Raw genomic sequence first — 18,171 nt, forward strand, 5'->3', positions numbered from 1 at the left:
GATAATCCGAAACCACAAATGAGCCAAAAAATAATTTATAATTAGTTTAAGAATGTGTTAACTTTGGTAATTCTAGTAGAGTTTTTTTTTGTGTGTGTGTGTGCCAATTGTACCACATTTGGGTTAATAGTAAGATTGATCTGGTTTCCTAGAATAGTGAATGTCGACTGGTTGATTCAGGGAGGCAACTGGTCTAGGATTATAGCTTTGTAAATATATCTGTCACTTAAATAGCAATTAACCTTGAATCTGTTCACTTCATTCCTTTCATACCTAGGGTGGTCTAACAAAATCATTTTATGATGTGGCCATTTGAAGGGACCTTTTATAGTTTATTTAAAGTATGAATCCTTAAAGCTGTTTTATTCCAAAAAAAAATCGAGAAGACCTACAATATTTATTCTAGGGAAGAACAAGTAGCTGGTGCATAAAATTTTTTTTAATCTCCCCAAGCATATTTACATTATTTTTTGTACTCACTGGATGTTCCTGGAATTTTCATGTGCAATGTGGACATCCAATAACTTGACTGGCCTTTTATTTAAACTAGAAACTAATTTATTCTTAAAAATAGGGATTAAAGAAACACCTAAGAAGGGTGAAAGTGTTCAAAAGGTACAAATAACTAGTTACAAAGTATTAAAACCTGGGGTGTAATATATAGCATGGTGGTTATAGTTAATACTATAATGTATATTTGAAAGTTGCTAAGACAATCCTAACAGTTACCATCACAAGAAAAAAAATATGTCTATGTGTGGTGATGGATACTAACTACACTTGTTGTGATGACCATTTTGCAATATACACACATATTGTATTCTTCTGTTGTATACCTGAAACACCTGAAATGTCAATTATATCTCAATTTAAAAATAACAAAAAAATCTTACCTAATCTTATGAATTTGCTGCTAGTACTTTCTTTAAGAATCATGAAGCATGGAATTAAGCAGAGAAATTCCATTTGGAGTTAGATCTAAGTTTGTTTCCTGGCTCCACATCCCAACTGTGTAAACACAAGCAAACTCTGAACTTTGGTTCAGATAAATTTAACACTTACCTCAAGGGTTTGTGGGCTTGGCATATACGAGATATAGGTAAAAGGATGTTGAATAATGCAAAGCACTGCAGAAGTGATATTTGTTGTTCTCTTCAGTTTAATCCAGACATGGGTTTCCCTGAACCTTTGCTGTAAGGTGAGAGCCTCAGGTTAATTATACTTATACTGGGGTTTCCTGACTTTCTAAGCCTTGTGACAGGCACTGTCTGTGTCCCTGAGAGGACAAAGGAGAAGGAAGGGAAGACATGTGCCTTCCATTCTTCTTTCCCAAGCCATATGAAAAGGCCTTATGAGCCAGAGACTATGCGAATAAGAGTGAAACAATTAAGAATCACTTCCCTGTAAATTAAACTTGAGAAGTTTTCTTTTCTATGTGAGCTGATCATGAAGACACTGAAAGCTGTGTCCATAGTCCCTGTGTTAAAATACTTCAGTGTTAAATTACTGAATGATTCCATACTCAGAGAACAGAGCAGGAAGAGGAGAGTGATGAGAAAAGAGAATGCTTATGCTGACACACAGAAATTAGTAATCAGCAAGAAATGGAAGGGAGGAAAGTGCACATGAATGTTTAATGGAGTTTTTAGGCAATTAAATTTTACAGAAATGTGCTTTAAGCATGTGGCATTGCTTAAGGGCTAGCCCCATCAGATCAGGCCATCAGACAGTCTTTTGTTTGCACACTGTGTAGCAGGAGAAGGAGAGAAATACATATTTGTATATTTTAGGAGCATGTGATGGCTACATTAGAACAGCAATACATCTTTTAAGTCTTTTGGTTACCAGAAATCACTAGGCACCCCTACATTAGATCCAAGGACAAGGTGAGAAAATAATGCTTTCTAGAAAAAAAACACCAAGTAAAGATATCTCCAATGTATCACAGACTGTGTTGCTAAAGGCATACTGTTGCTCTGTAGGGTGATATCAAGAGGGGACAAGATAAAATTACAGCTGATACTGCATTTTTATGTTATCTTGGCAAGAACAGCGGCAAGGCTTAGCTTAACAAAATATTAACACTCTTCCCAAATGCTAATGAAATACAACTAGAGAAATTGGGGGAATTCTGAATTTAAGTGTTTTATGGGCTAATGCTTTTACACATTTGTCTTGTGTCTCATTTACACAGCCACAGCCACAGAATTGGAGATCAGTGTCTCCCTGGCCTACACAATCACATTTCATTAACTGTCATCGTCAACTCACTGACCTTCAAACATCCAGATCTATGGCTTGGGAAAGAAGGGGATGGAGGGAGAGTGGGAAGGAGAGAAAGAGAAAAGAAAGAGGAAGGAGGAAGGAGGGAGAAAGAAAAGAAGGAAGGGAAGGAAAGAAAAGAAAAAAGATAAATTACATGTAAACCAACACTGATTTACCAAACCTCTAAGACGTTTTTTAAAGACTTACGTATGACTGGGAGGTAGAAAGATATTAGGCCTTTACCTGCATTGGTTAGAAATAGCCTGTGGTGAAGGAACACACCCAAGCTCTTATAACTCCTCTGCAGGACGTTGCGTGAACTGATTAGAATACCTTTTGTAACTACTGTGGCCACGTTTCCTACAGAAGGAAATCTATCGCAGAAAAGCAGCTTAATGTCCTAAAAGAGCATATAAGAGAGGGGCTTAGCATAATTAAATTTCAAAAATAGGCTTTTCTCAAACTGTGGATGGACTGAGGAAAGTAATTCATACCAGAATAGACTGACTTGCTCCAACTGTCTTATAGAGTCTTTTCCACATAGACTGATCTGTTTGTATGCCTCCAATAGTTCTGTGCTATTGAAAAGTCTATTTTTTTCTTCTACCAAATATAGATATTCTACTTTGACTTCAGAGAAATATTTTTTTATGAATCCATTGAAGTTATGGTCTTACTCATTTTTGTGTGTTTCTCTATCAGTAGGTTGTACAGATAGTTACCAGCCCATTTATTTTTTAATTTTTATTTATTTTTAAAAATATTTATTTATTTGTTTGAGAGAGAGAGTGTGTGTGTGTGAGTGGAGGAAGGAGCAGAAGGAAATAATCTCAGGGCGACCTCTCCGACCTCCACACCACAAATCATGGAGTCCAACACAGGGCTCAATCTCATGACCCTGAGATGATGAGCTGAGCCAAAATCAAGAATTGGGCCCTTAACTGACTGAGCCACCCAGGAACCCAGCCCACTTGATTTTTTGAAAGAAAAGAAATGTTATAAAAATGAATTATCTTTCAGAGCATTCCTGCTCACAGACCTCAAATATGGAGGTTGGAGCAATGAAGAGAAGAAACCTCTGGCATTCCATTATCATTCCAGTTGTAGTCTGGTGAAACTCAACCCTTTGTGACTTACTGGACTTGTGTAGGAAAAAGCCTATTAACAAGGATTTCCAAGGGGGCTCACTCTACTCTCTCAATTTAGATGTTTTCCATTAAATACGTTGTAGTAACTACATTTCCTTGAGGTGTACACTCAACAACATTAAATACATTAGATACAACATGTCTAATTGGGGCCCTTCCTCTTCCCCATTACACTGGTTCCCTTTCTTTTTTCAGTCTGCCAGCTGCCAAAGGTCAAAACATGACTTGTATCCAGAACATGTAAGTCTCTTTCTCCATATGGGATTTCTGTATGGGATTGAAGGAGGTCCACCCTGATTAGGAGGGCAATTAGCTTTAGTCTATAGATTTCAATGTAATTAATTGTCAACCAAAATACCTTCACAGAAATATACAGAATAATGCCTCACCAAATATTCACGCACCCCATGGCCCAGTCAAGTAGACACACAAAATGAACAATCACATCAAATTTTGCATGATTTAAATTTGGACTGTTTATCTTTTTAATTATTCACTTGTTTTTTATATGTTCTGGATAAAAGTTCTTCATGTATAATATATCTCAACTGAAGTATATGGCTTATTTTAAAATTCTCTAATAATGTTTATTTAGAGCAAAAGTTTTATATTTTCATGAATTTTTAAAAAAGATTTTATTTATTCATGAAAGACACACACAGAGAGGCAGAGAGACATAGGCAGAGGGAAAAGCAGGCTCCCTGTGGGGAGCCTGATGCAAGACTCCATCCCAGGACCCCAAGATCACGACTTGAGCCAAAGACAGATGCTCAACCACTGAGCCACCCAGGCGTCCCAATTTTCATGAATTTTTTAAAAAAAATTTTGTTACAGTTAGTACTTTTGCATTTTATCTAAGAACTCTGGTTACATCAAGTTGCAAAAATAATGTCCTATGTTTTCTTCTGGAAGCTTTGTAGTTTTAGCTTTTAGATTTAGGTATATCATCTATCTTTTTTTTTTTTTAAGATTTACTTATTTAGTGAGAGAGAGAGAAAGAGAGAGCACACACAAATCAGACAGAGGCAAAGAGAGAGTCTTCAAGGAGACTCCCTGCTGAGTGTGGAACCCATCGCAGGGCTTGATCTCATGACCCATGAGATCATGACCTGAGCAGAAACCAAGAGTTGGATGCTTAACCAACTGAGCCACCCAGGAATCTCTCAAATTAATTCTGTATGTTGTGTAAGGTAGAGGAATTAAGGTGTTTTTTTTTTAAATATATGGTTATCTAATTTGTGAAAGGTTTCCCCCATTTAAACTGCATTAATGTTTTTGCTAAAAATCAATCTTTAAAAAAATCAAATATATTTTTTAAAATAAATAAAAATTTTTTAAAAAGTCGGCTCATAACTATTTGTACAACCTACCAGGTAGAGAGACTTAGAAAGTGAGTAAGACCATGGCTTCAGTGGATTCATAAAAAAGTATTTCTCAATTATATAGCTTGTTGTAGCCCTATTTGTGGATTCTTTAATCTGTTACATTGATCTATTTCTCTATATTTATGCCAATAGAACACTGTCTTGATTACTGTGTCTTTATAGCAGTTTTGAAATCTTGTAGATAAGTCTGTCAGTGTTTATTTTTAATATTTTAAAATTTTTTATTTATTTTTTTAGAGAGAGAGCAAGTGAGCAAGTGCATGTATATGAGAGTTGGGGGAGGAGCAGGAGGAGAAAGGCTTCAGGCGGATTCCCCACTGAGCTGGGAACCCAACTGTGGGTCTCAATCCCATGACCCATGAGATTATGATCTGAGCTGAAACCAAGAGTTGGAGGCCTAAGCAACTGGGCTACCCACTCACCCACTTTTCAAGATTGTTTTGACTATTCAAAAGTCTTTTGAATTTCCACAAAATTTAAGAATTAGCTTTTCATTTTCTAACAAGCAAACAAACCAACAAAAAAACTCTGCATGGATTTTAATTCAGATTGCATTGGACTGATTTAATTAAGGAGACTAGAATTGATCTTTTAATTATCTCGATTCTTTCAGTCCATGAACATGGTATAATCTTTACCTTTATATAGGTCTTATTTAATTTTTCCCAGAACAGGTAGTTGTTTTTTCTTTTTAATTTCAGTATAGTTAACATACAGCATTATTTTAGATTTAGGTATACAACATAGTGATTCAACATTTTTTAAAGACTTATTTATTTATTTTAGAGAGAGAGAGAGCACATATGAGCACAAGGGAGAATATGAAGCAGACTCCATGCTGAGCTTGGAACGTAATGTGGGGCTCAGTCTTACAACCTTGAGATCACAACCTGAGCCAAAACCAAGAGGCAGACATTTATCTGGCTGTGCCACCCAGGCACCTGGTGATTCAACAATTTTATGCATTATTCAGTGCTCATCATGGTAAGTGTACTCTTAATCCTTATCACCTATTTCATTCATTGCCACCCCTTTTGGTGTGCTTCAGTTTGTTCTCAATAGTTAAGGGTCTGTTGCTTGGTTTGTCACTCTCTCTCCTTTTTTTAAAAAAAAAAAAAAACCTTTGTTTCTTAAATTCCACATATGAGTGAAACCATAGGATATTTATATTTCTCTGACTGACTTATTTTGCTTAGCATTATACCCTCTAGCTCTATCCATGTTGTTGCAAATGGCAAGATTTTGTTCTTTTTTATGATTGAACAATATTTTTATGATTAAATAATATTCCATTGTGTGTGTGTGTGTGTATATATTCTTCCTTGTTCATTCACCTATCCATGGACACTTGGGTTACTTCCATAATTTGGCTATTGTAAATAATGCTACTATAAATATAAACATAGAGGTGCGTGTATCCCTTTGAATTAATGGTTTTGTATTTTTTGGGTAAATATCCAGTAGTGTAATTACTAGATAATTCTATTTTTAACTTTTTGAGTAACCTCTATTCTGTTTTCCAGAGTAGCTGCTCCAATTTGCATTCCTCCCAACACTGTAAGAGGGTTCCTTTTTCTCCACATCCTCACCAACACCTGTTGTTTCTTGTGTTGTTGATACTAGCCATTCTGACAGGTGTGAGGTGGTATCTCATTGTGGTTTTGATTTGCATTTCCCGATGATGAGTGATGTTCAATATCTTTTCATGTGTCTGTTGGCCATCTGGATGTCTTTGGAGAAATGTCTTCTACCCATTTTTAATTGGATCATTTGGTTTTTTGGTGTTGAATTGTACAGATTCTTTATACATTTTGGATACTAAACTTTTATCAGATATTTGTAAATATTTTTCCCCATTCTGTAGGTTGCCTTTTAGTTTTGTTGATTATTTCCTTCGCTGTGTAGAAGCTTCTTATTTTGATGTAGTTCCAATAGTTTATTTTTGCTTTTGTTTCCCTTGCCTCAGGAGACGTATCTAGAAAAATGTTGCTATAGCCAGTGTCAGAGAAATTATTACCTGTGCTCTCTTCTAATATTTTTATGCTTCCATGTCTCACACTTGAGCCCTTAATCCATTTTGAGTTTATTTTTGTGTATGGTGCAAGAAAGTGGTCCAGTTTCATCCCTCTGCATGTTGCTGTCCAGGTTTTTTTGATACTATTTATTGAATGCGACTGTGTTTTTCCTATTGCATATTCTTTCCTCCCTTGTTGAAGATTATTGACCATATAATTGTGGTTTTATTTCTTGGCTTTCTAATCTGACCCATTGACCTATGTGTCTATTTCTGTGCCAGCACCATACTGTTTTGATTACTACAGCTTTGTAATATATCTTGAAATCTGAGATTGTGATACCTCCAGCTTCATCCTTCTTTTTCAAGATTGCTTTGGCTACTTAGGGTCTTTGTGGTTACATACACATTTTAGGATTGTTTGTTCTAGTTCTGTGAAAAATGTTGACATTTTGATAAGGATTGCATTAAATGTGTAGATAGCTTTGGGCAGTATAGACATTTTAACAATATTTCGTCTTTCAATCCATGAGCATGGAATGTTTTTCCATTTCTTTGTGTTGTCTTCAGTTTCTTTCATCAGTGTTTTATAGTTTTCAGAGTACACCTTTCTAGGTATCTTACTGGTTTAGGTGCAATTGTAAATGTTTTCTTAATTTCTCTTTCTGCTGCTTCATTATTGGTGTATACAAATGGAACAGATTCCTGTACGTTGATTTTGTATCCTGTTATTTTACTGAATTCATTTCTGGCAGTTCTTTGGTGGAATCTTTCAGGTTTTCTATAAAGAGTATCATGTCATCTGCAAAATAGAAGTTTGACTTCTTCCTTTGGATGCCTTTTATTTCTTTTTGTTGTGTGATTGCTGTGGCTAGGACTTCCAGTACTGTGTTGAATAAAAGTGGTGAATCCTTGTCCTGTTCCTGACCTTAGGAGAGAAGCTCTCAGTTTTTTTCCCATTAAGCTTGATATTAGCTATGGTTTTTTCACAAAAAAAAACCATATTTATTATGTTGAGGTATGTTCCCTCTACACCTACTATGTTGAGGATTTTTATCATGAATGGATATTGTACTTTGTCAAATGCTTTTTTAGTGTCTATTGAAATGATAATATTGTTTTTATCCTTTCTCTTACTGATATATCACGTCAATTGATTTGTGAATATTGAACCACTCTTTCAACTCAGGGATAAATCCTATTTGATTGTGGTGGATGATTTTTTTAATGTATTGTTGGATTCGGTTTGCTAGTATTTTGTTGATGGTTGTTCTGTATATGTTCATCAGGGATATTGACATGTAGTTCTCTTTTTTAGTGGTGTCTTTATCTGGTATTGGTATCAGGGTAATGCTGGCTTTATAGAATTGAATTTGGAAGTTTTTCTTCCTTTGCTATTTTTTGAAACAGTTTGAGAAAAATAGGTATTAACTCTTCTTTAACTGTTTGGTAGATTTCACCTATGAGTCTATCTGGTCCTGGGCTTTGTTTGTTGGTTTTTTTATTATTTTTTTTTTTAAATTACTGGTTCAATTTCTTTTCTGGTTATCAGTCTGTTTAAGTTTTTAATTTCTTCCTGCTTCAGTTTTAGTAGGTTATATGTGTCTAGGAGTTTATCCGTTTCTTCCAGGTTGTCCAATTTATTAGCTTATAGTTTTTCATAATATTCTCTTACAATTGTTTGTATTTCTGTGGTGTGGACTATTATTCTTCCTCTTGTTAGTAATTTTGTTTGAGTCCTCTGTCTCTCTCTTTCCCTTTTCTTTCTTTCTTTCTTTCTTTCTTTCTTTCTTTCTTTCTTTCTTTCTTTCTTTTTTTATGAGTCTGGATAGCGGTTTATCAATTTTGTTGATCTTTTTAAAAAACCAGCTCCTGGTTTCATTGATCTACTTTTTTTTTTTTTTAAGTTTATGTATCATTTATTTCTGCTCCAATCTTTATTATTTCCTTCCTTTTGCTGGATTTGGGATTGTTTGTTGTTGTGTGTTTTTTGTTTTTTGTTTTTTTTTCCCCTAGCTCCTTTAGATGGTAAGGTTAGGTTGTTTATTTGAGATTTTTCTTACTTCTTGAGATAGGCCTGTATTGTTACAAACTTCCCTCTTAGAACCACTTTTGCTGCGTCCCAAAGATTTTGGACTGCTTTTGAAAAGATTTTCGTTTTCATTTGTTTCCATGTAATTTTTAGATTCTTTTTTGATTTCTTTATTGACCCATTCATTGTTTAGTAGCATGTTATTTAACCTCCATGTATTTTTATGCTTTTTCCAGATTTTTTTTTTTTTTCTGGTGGTTGATTTCTAGTTTCATGGCACTGTGTTCAGAAAAGATGCATGGTATAACTTTGATCTTTTTGAATTTGTTGACATTTGTTTTGTGGTCTACTGTGTGATCTGTTCTGGAGAATGTTCCACGTACACTTGGAAAGAATGTATACTCCACTGTTTTAGGATGTAGTGTTCTGAATATGCCTAGTAAATCAACCTGGTCCAGTGTGTCATTCAAGGCTATTTCTCCTTGTTGATTTATTGTCTAGATGATCTATTCATTGATATAAATGGGGTGTTAAAGTCCCCTACTATTATCTATTAGTTCCTTTATGTTTGTTATTAACTGTTTTATGTATTTAGTGCTCCTATACTGAGCACATAAATATTTATAATTGTTATATCTTTTTGTTGGATTGTCCCCTTTATTATCATATAATGTCCTTCTTTGTCTCTTAATATAGTCTTTGTTTTAAAGTCTGCTTATTAAAAAAATAAAAAATAAAAAAGTCTGCTTATATCTATATCTATATCTATCTATACCTATCTGTCTATCTATCTATCTATCTATCTATCTATCTCTGCTTTCTTTTGATATCCATTTGCATGACAAATGTTTTTCCATCCCCTTTCTTTCTTTTTTTTTTTAATTTTTTTTTTCATCCCCTCACTTTCAGTCTCTTGGTGTCTTTTGGTCTGAGATGAGTCTCTTGTAGGAAGCATGTAGATCGATCTTATTTTTTTAAATCTACTTTGTCACCCTTTGTCTTTTGATTGGAGCATTTAGTCTATTTATATTCAAAGTAATTATTGATAGGTATATATTTATTGCCATTTTATTACTTTTTTGTGGCTGTTTTTGTAGTTTTACCCTGATCCTTTTTTTCTCTTTCTCCATTTCATGGTTTACTGGCTTTCTTTAGTGATATACTTGAATTCTTTTCTCTTTATTGTTTGCATGTCTATTCCTGGTTTTTGATTTGTGATTACTATTTGGTTTGTATATCACATATTTTGAATATAGCAGTGTATATGAAGTTGATGTTCACTTAAGTTTGAACCCTTTTTTTATTCTTCTCCTCCCCACTTTTTAGGTATATGGTGTTATATCTTACCTCTTTTCATTTTGTGAATGCCTTGACTAATTTTTACACGTATACTTATTTTTACTACTTTTGTGTTTCCTACTTTTTATATGCTTATCATCTTTCCCTTCCACTCAAGGAGTTCCCCTTAACTTAGCTAGTTTAGTCATCTTGAACTCCTTTATTTTTGTTTGTTTGAGAAACTCTTTATCTCCCCTTCTACTCTGAGTGATAGATAGCCTTGCTGGATGGACTATTCTTGGCTGCAGATATTTTCCTTTCAGCACTTTGAATATATCCTGTTATTACTCCCTTCTAGCCTTCAAATTTTCTAATGAAAAATCTACTCATAGCCTTATGGGGTTTCCCTAGTATGTAACTGTCTTTTTTTTTTCTCTTACTACTTAAAAACGTTTTTTTCTTTTTCACTACTATTTGCCATTTTAATTGCTATGTGTCTTGGCATGAACCTCCTTGGGATGATTTTGTTGGAGGATCTCTGTCCCTCCTGGATGTAAATATCTGTCTCCTTCCCCAGGTTAGGAAAGCTTTCAGCTATTATTTCTTCAAATACGTTTCCTGTCCCTTTTCTCTCTTCTCTTCTGGGATCCCTATAATGTGAATATCATTACACTTGATGGAGTCACTGGATTCCCTAAGTTATTCTCATTTTGCGTAATTCTTTTTTTCTTTCTTTCGTTCAGCTTGACTAATTTCCATTACTCTGTCTTCCAGGTCATGAATTTGTTCTTCTGCTTCCGCTAGCCTGCTGTTTTTTCCTTTGAGTGTATTTATAATTTCATTTATTGTGGTCTTCATCTCAGATTGGTTCTTTTTCTTTGTTAAGGTCTCACTGACATTCTCCACTCTTTTCTCAAGCCCAGTGAGTATCTTTATGATTATTGCTTTAAATTCTGTATCAGTCATATTACTTATATCTGTTTTGTTTAGGTTTCTTGCTATGGTTTTGTCTTGTTCTTTCATCTTGGATATATTTCTCTGTCTCTTCATTTTATCTAACTGTCCATGTCTCTTTCCATGTGTAGGAAAGTCAGCTATGTCTCCTGCTCTTGAAGGTAATGGCCTTATGAAGAAGGGGTCCTGCAGTGCCCTGTAGTGCTGTATCCTCTGTTCTCCAGGACCTGGCACTTTAGAGGGTATCTCCTGTGTGGGTCACCTTTCCCCTGCTATTGTGTCTTGGCTGCTTTTTCCTTCAGTCCAGTCATCTGCAGAGGCTGTCTTTGCCTATTGTGGGCAGTGTTTGATCCCACCATGTGGGGTGATGTGTGCAGTTTTAACAAGGGGCTTGCTGGTCTGCTTGTGAAATGAGAGCTGCTGCTGCAGCCAGGACTGGGACTGTGTGGGTTGGGTGTGAGTTTTAACATGGTGCACCTCAAGCTTCTGTGGGGTCTGCTGCCACCTCTGCCACCTCTAGACCAAGGCCTCACAAAATGCAGAGGTGGGGAGACATGGTTTTGGCCAGGTTTATGTGGGTCTTCTGGGGAAGGGGACCTGCAGCTCTGGAACTGAGACACTGGTGACTAGAAAGGGTAAATCTACAGAAGTGGGGATAGAGCTTGAAGTAAGCAAGTTAGGTAGTAAGTGTCTACATTGTGTTGGTTCCTGTAGGTGGGGGGCCCGATGAAGGGCAGGGGAGGGAAGTGGTACTTTCTAGCTCTTGTGTTCCCTGAGATCCCTGCCTCTGGGTATGGGCTCTGAGATGAGTAATATCTCTTCCTCCGTATGCCCCAGGTGGGTTTCAAGCTGCTAGCTTTTAAACTGGGTCTCCTGGGGCTGCTTATCATGCTGTCTCTTTAAGGGTAATGACTAAGCTTCCTAATGCCCTCTAGGCTTTTCCAGAGCCCAGCAATCTGTTTTTTTTTTTTTTTTTTTTTTATGATAGTCAGGCTTTAGGACCTACTGATTGTCAGAAAAAAATGAAATTTGGCCCCACTTGCTTTCAAAGCCAAATGTTTTGGTGATTTGTCTTCCCAGTGCAGGCTCCCAGTATAAGAGTCTGTTTCTCTCTTCTCTGTGCCCCTCACTCTCTCCTGGCTGCAGACAGCTGGGGCCCTCTTAGTTCCCCACCATGTCTTCACCCTTCCTACCTTCTTCCATGTCACCTCTTTTCTACCTTTAGTTGTGGAGTTTGTTCTGCCAGTCTTTGGGTTGTATTCTGGGATATTTATGCTGGTGTGGTGTTATCTAGTTGTATCTATTGGATGAGGTGAGCTTAGAGTTTTCCTACTCTGCCATCTTCCCAGCCTCCTTCTAGAACGTGTAGTTTGTATATTATAGTTTTTATTCTTCAGGTATTATAATATTTTGCTAAATTTATCTCTAAGCATTTTATATTTTATGCTATTGTCAATGGTATAATTTTTTATTTCTTTTAAATTGGCTGTTACCAGTAACTAGAAATGCAGTTGGTTTTTGTGTTTTGACCTTGTATACTGCAACGTTGCTGAATTTAGTCTTCAGTTCTGGTGGCTGTTTTTAAGATTTCTTCAGATTGTATATATACTTAATCATCTGTGAATTAAGTTATATGCCTTCATTTTTAACATTTATGCCTTTTATTTATTTTATTGCCTATTTCACTGTCTAGAATCTCTAAAAACAATGTTGACTGAAAGTGGTAAGAGCAAACATCCTTTATTTCACCCTGATCATAGGAGGAAAGGGTTTAATATTTCATCATTTATTGTGACATTATCTGTAGATTGTTTTATAGATGCCCCTTATCAGATTGAGAACATTTTTTTCTATCTAGTTTGAAGAAAGTTTAATTTTAAATCATGAATGGATATTGAATTTTATCAAATGATTCTGTTTTTTTTAATCTTTGAGATGATTACATAATTTCCTCCTTTGTCTTTAATGTGGTAAATTATTGTTTCTACCAACAGTAATGTAGTCTTGTTTTCCTGGGATAAATCCCACTTTACCATGATTTATTATTTGATGTCTTAATGGATATTTTAAAATTAAAATTTAGTATTTCCCTCAATTATGATTGTAGACAATAAATCATGGTAATATTAGCAAACCTTGTGGCATATTCACCAGTAAAATGAGATATTTTCATTTATATATATATAATGAGATATTTTCATTTATATATATATAATATATATATATCAATAATATATTATTACATTTGCAAATATTATTACATTTGCAAATATCTTGGATATTGTTTATATTCACTATTGCATTGATAATATAGATGGTGGTTATTAGGCCTTTTGCTATGTCATATTACTTGATTAGTTAAAAAAGAAGTAATTTTTATTACAATATTATAAATGTTTTTATATTTGATAACTGAGTTTCAACACATTTTTTCTAATACTCTGCATTTTACTTTATACACTTAAAAATGTTATCTTATGAATGACTCTCTAGGCTTTATCAGACTGTCAAAGGGGTTCAAGGAACCAAAGGTTAAGAATTCCTGAAATAGGGATCCCTGGTGGTGCAGCGGTTTAGCGCCTGCCTTTGGCCCAGGGCACAATCCTGGAGACCCGGGATCGAATCCCACGTCGGGCTCCCGGTGCATGGAGCCTGCTTCTCCCTCTGCCTATGTCTCTGCCTCTCTCTCTCTCTCGGTGACTATCATAAATAAATAAAAAATTAAAAAAAAAAGAATTCCTGAAATAGCACTAAAAATGTCAAAGTCTTTATCTTAAAACATTTGGGACTAGATGAGATCACCTAAAGAGTGTACACAGAGAGGATTAGAGAGTGGAGGACAGAATCTTATGCCATGGAAATGAAATTTCAAAATTACATATTTCCCTTGTCTTCAACATTTGGTATGATTTTCTTCCTTAACTTTTTTTTTATTGTAGTAAAATACATATACGATAAAATTTACCATTTAACCATATTTAAGTGTATAGTTTAATGGTATTAAGTGCATTTATATCACTATGCAAACATTACCACCATTCATCTCCATTTACCACCATTTAGCAACTCTTTCCAACTAGCAGAGGTAGGACTTTATACCCATTCCTTCTTTGCTCAGGCCCCAGTATAGTTTTCAAGTAATTATTCCTAAAAATAAACAAGATAAATTAGACAAAGGTGACATAATCAAATAATCAAAAGTTCGTTTTTACCCTTGCCCTATCTATGGACATCTGGCAATGTTACTTTGTTATATTTGGATTTGGGGATTGTATCTTAACTCTTTCACTTTATATGCTTGCTTTCTCTTCTAGATTCAAGTCACCTACAAATTGTTGTTAAATGATTCTGTACATTATTCAGTGATTACCACAATAAGTATTGTCATCATCTGTCACCATAAATGTTATTACAAAATTATTAATTATATTCCCTATGCTGTATTTTAATCTCTATGATTTGTTTATAACTGGAAGTTTGTATCTATTAATCTCCTTTATCTATTTTGCCCATCCCTTCCCACCTCCCTTCAACAACACTTAGTGAATACTGAACCTTGATCCAGGGAGAAATACAGGATAAGTTCTATAAGCTTCTGATCATGACATTTTTATCAACTAATCAACAATACATAATCTCATTTTATGCGTATTGTTTAAAGATGCCTTACTTTATATAAACTGTTGATTCATTAACACTGAGCTTAATGCCAAAAGCATTGTAACTCAAGTATGAGTTACAATGGGACACCAGAGAACACTTAGGCACTATGGTTGGAGGCCATTTTAGATAGATATGAATCTTTTTTTTATAAATTTATTTTTTATTGGTGTTCAATTTGCCAACATATGGAATAACACCCAGTGCTTATCCCATCAAGTGCCCCTCTCAGTGCCCCTCACCCAGTCACCCCCACCCCCCCGCCCACCTCCCCTTCTACCACCCCTAGTTTGTTTCCCAGAGTTAGAGGAGTCTTCCATGTTCTCTCTCCCTTTCTGATATTTCCCACTCATTTTTTTCTCCTTTACCCTTTATTCCCTTTTACTATTTTTTATATTTCCCAAATGAATGAGACCATATAATGTTTGTCCTTCTCCGATTGACTTATTTCACTCAGCATAATACCCTCCAGTTCCATCAACGTCGAAGCAAATGGTGGGTATCTGTCGTTTCTAATGGCCATTTTAGATAGAAAGATCATGATCAAAAAGCACAAAAATGCAAAAATGTGACATTCTAAAAAGGATATCTGTTTAGTATATAAGAACTGAAACAAAAAGGATAGGTATCATCTTGTTTGACCTCAATTGAGAATGTACACATTGGGTAACTCAAAATTTTCACTGCTATATGAATGTCTACAGATGACTGCAAAGGCACCATGAGTATTAATTTTGGCATTTCAAATAAATTTTAGTGAGTAGGTGAATTCACAGATATGAAATATACAAATAATGAGGATCTGCTATATTTTTCTTAAGCACACAAGAAGAATATTGAACACATTCTCGGCAGAAGAAACCAACCATCAATAGCAAGAGATCAATTTCATACAGGTTATATCATATATCTATACCATAATTGGAGTACAAACTAACCATTCCCTCTAAAAAACTTAGAAAATACTTAGAACTAAACAGTGATAAAAATAATATATTTCAGAATGTGTGGGATATAGTTAAAATATATATGTGTGGGATATAGTTAAATATAGAGAATTTTATAGTTTTAAAAGTTTTTATCAAAAAAGAAGAAAGAATGAAATTTAATAAGCTAAAGGTAAAATTTAAGTTAGAAAAGGAACAATATAACCAATCTAAAAGTAATGAGATAATAAAAGCAAAAAGTAGAAAACAGAAAATAAATATACCATCATTTAGATCAATATAGCCAAAAATTAACAGACACACCTCTGGTAAAACTGATCATGAAAAAAGATCACTCTTTTCACTCTTAAGAATGAAAAGTGGTCATAATACAGTATAGCAGAGTTTGTTAGAGGATAATATATTTACATTTTGCCCATAAAATGAACATACTCCTCAAGGAGAAATAGAAAACCAAAAAAGTCCTATAATTAAAAACAAAAACAAAAAAACAGAACCTCCATCAGTAGTCAACAGTCTTCCTAGAATAAAAACATTTTGAAATGATTTTATAGGTGAGTTCCACCAAACTCTAAGGAACAGATTATTTCAGTCTTATACAAAGTCTTCAAAACCAATGGGGGAAAAAAGCAATAGAAAAACATTTCTCAACTCATTTTATAACATTAAATAATGTTTATAAAAGTATGACCAAATCTGGGCAAAGAGAATAAATTAAATGAAATGACAATAAATAAATGTAATAAATAAAATAAAATACCAATCCACTTTCTTTCCCCTTTAGAAAATTAGAATGCTATTTACCTTTACTACTTATATCTGCTAAGACTCCTTCTCATCTTTAGGGTTCACTAGTATGGATACAGTGATTCTGCCCGTAAGATTTCTGAGTTCCCTGGCTAATCCACTGGGGACCTTGAACTCACTAGGAGTAGGCGGATGATGTCTTACAATCTCTGTATCTACCTTGCCCATTTTATTCTATCCTTTTCAACATGGAGATAATTTTTCCTGAAAAGGCAGAAGTAAAATAGAAATTGTGCTCTATTTTTCTTTGTTATCCATTAACACTACACCATCATTCTTAAGTTAATGCCTGAAGTTATTATTATTATTAATAACCCGTAACTTAATAATAAATTCCAAAGTGTGTTCACATACTTGGCATGAAGTAGTTATTGCAATTTAGAAAAGAAATATACTGGATAAAACTTGAACCAAAACCAAATAGGACAGATGGTTTCATTCATTTATTCAACAACTATTTATTGATTATCTGTTATGTGTAAAAACATTATGCTAGGCACTATGGACAAAAAGTTACATAGTCCTGACCTAGAAGAGCTCACAATTTAGGAAGTGGGAAGAGGGTGGGATGGGGAGTTGGAGAGGTGGGATAACCATTAGGCATTTTAATCCTAGAAAAGCAGGTGGTGATTTTCAGGAGGCAGAATGAACCATAAAAAAAGATTTATTTGGGCAGCCCGGGTGGCTCAGCGATTTAGTGCCACCTTCAGCCCAGGATGTGATCCTGGAGACCTGGGATCGAGTCCCATGTCTGGCTCCCTGCATGGAGCCTGCTTCTCCCTCTGCCTGTGTCTCTGCTTCTCTCTGTGTGTGTGTCTCTCATGAATGAATAAATAAAATCTAAAAAAAAAAAAAAAGATTTATTTCCCTTTATTGTAGACCAGGGAGTACCATACAGGGAATATATCTTGATTGTAACAAAAGACCATAGTTTCTTATTACCTAACATGACACCTCAGTTAAATATTCTGATGAATAAAACTGAAGGAGGAAAAATGAGTGGGAAAAATTAGAGAGGGTGACAAAACATGAGAGACTCCTTACTCTGGGAAACAAACATAGGGTAGTGGAAGGGGAGGCAGGTGGAGGGGATGGGGTAACTGGGTGCAGGCACTGAAGAGGGCACTTGATGGGATGAACACTGGGTGTTATACTATATGTTGGCAAATCGAACTTCAATAAAAAAATAAATTAAAAAATAAAACGTTATTAGAGCAATTGAAAAAACTTGAGTATGGATCGGAATAATGTAATAATGACAGCTCTCCAGATTTTGATAATGTACTATCAGAGAATGTATGTAGTGTATGTCAGAGAATTTCTGTGGAAACGTACATTGAAATATTTAAGAGAAAAATTCACAGCATCTCCACCTTATTTAAATGGCAAGAAGAATGTGTGTGTATATAAGATAAAATAATAAAATGGATAATTTTGAAAAAAAAAAAGAAAAACATGAACTGAATGATAGAATGGGGTAAAATTTATAATTGGTTGCATTTCAGAAGGGTGATTATTAATATGAAAGGATGTCTTTCATGGTGCCATGGGGTTTTGTTCATGACTGCCCTGTTCAAGTAAACCTAGTGAAGATGTGGAAGTCATGTTCATTGAATCTACAGAAGATGTAAACCTTGCGGGGAAAGCTAGCGTGGGCAAGACACTTAGATTTAAAGTCATC

General features: G+C 34.8%; 1 long non-coding RNA gene across 2 annotated transcripts in view; it reads left to right on the forward strand.

The window, feature by feature from the left end:
• LOC140630930 (uncharacterized) overlaps window positions 1-18,171 on the forward strand; it is a 165,588-nt gene that overhangs the window by 15,271 nt on the left and 132,146 nt on the right. For both annotated transcript variants that reach the window (XR_012028614.1, XR_012028615.1), the window contains one exon: window positions 5,585-5,782. This is a non-coding gene — a long non-coding RNA (uncharacterized lncRNA). The remainder of the gene's footprint in view (window positions 1-5,584; window positions 5,783-18,171) is intronic.

The sequence above is a fragment of the Canis lupus genome, chromosome 3, assembly GCF_048164855.1.
Source record: "Canis lupus baileyi chromosome 3, mCanLup2.hap1, whole genome shotgun sequence".
NCBI classification, from domain to species: domain Eukaryota; kingdom Metazoa; phylum Chordata; class Mammalia; order Carnivora; family Canidae; genus Canis; species Canis lupus.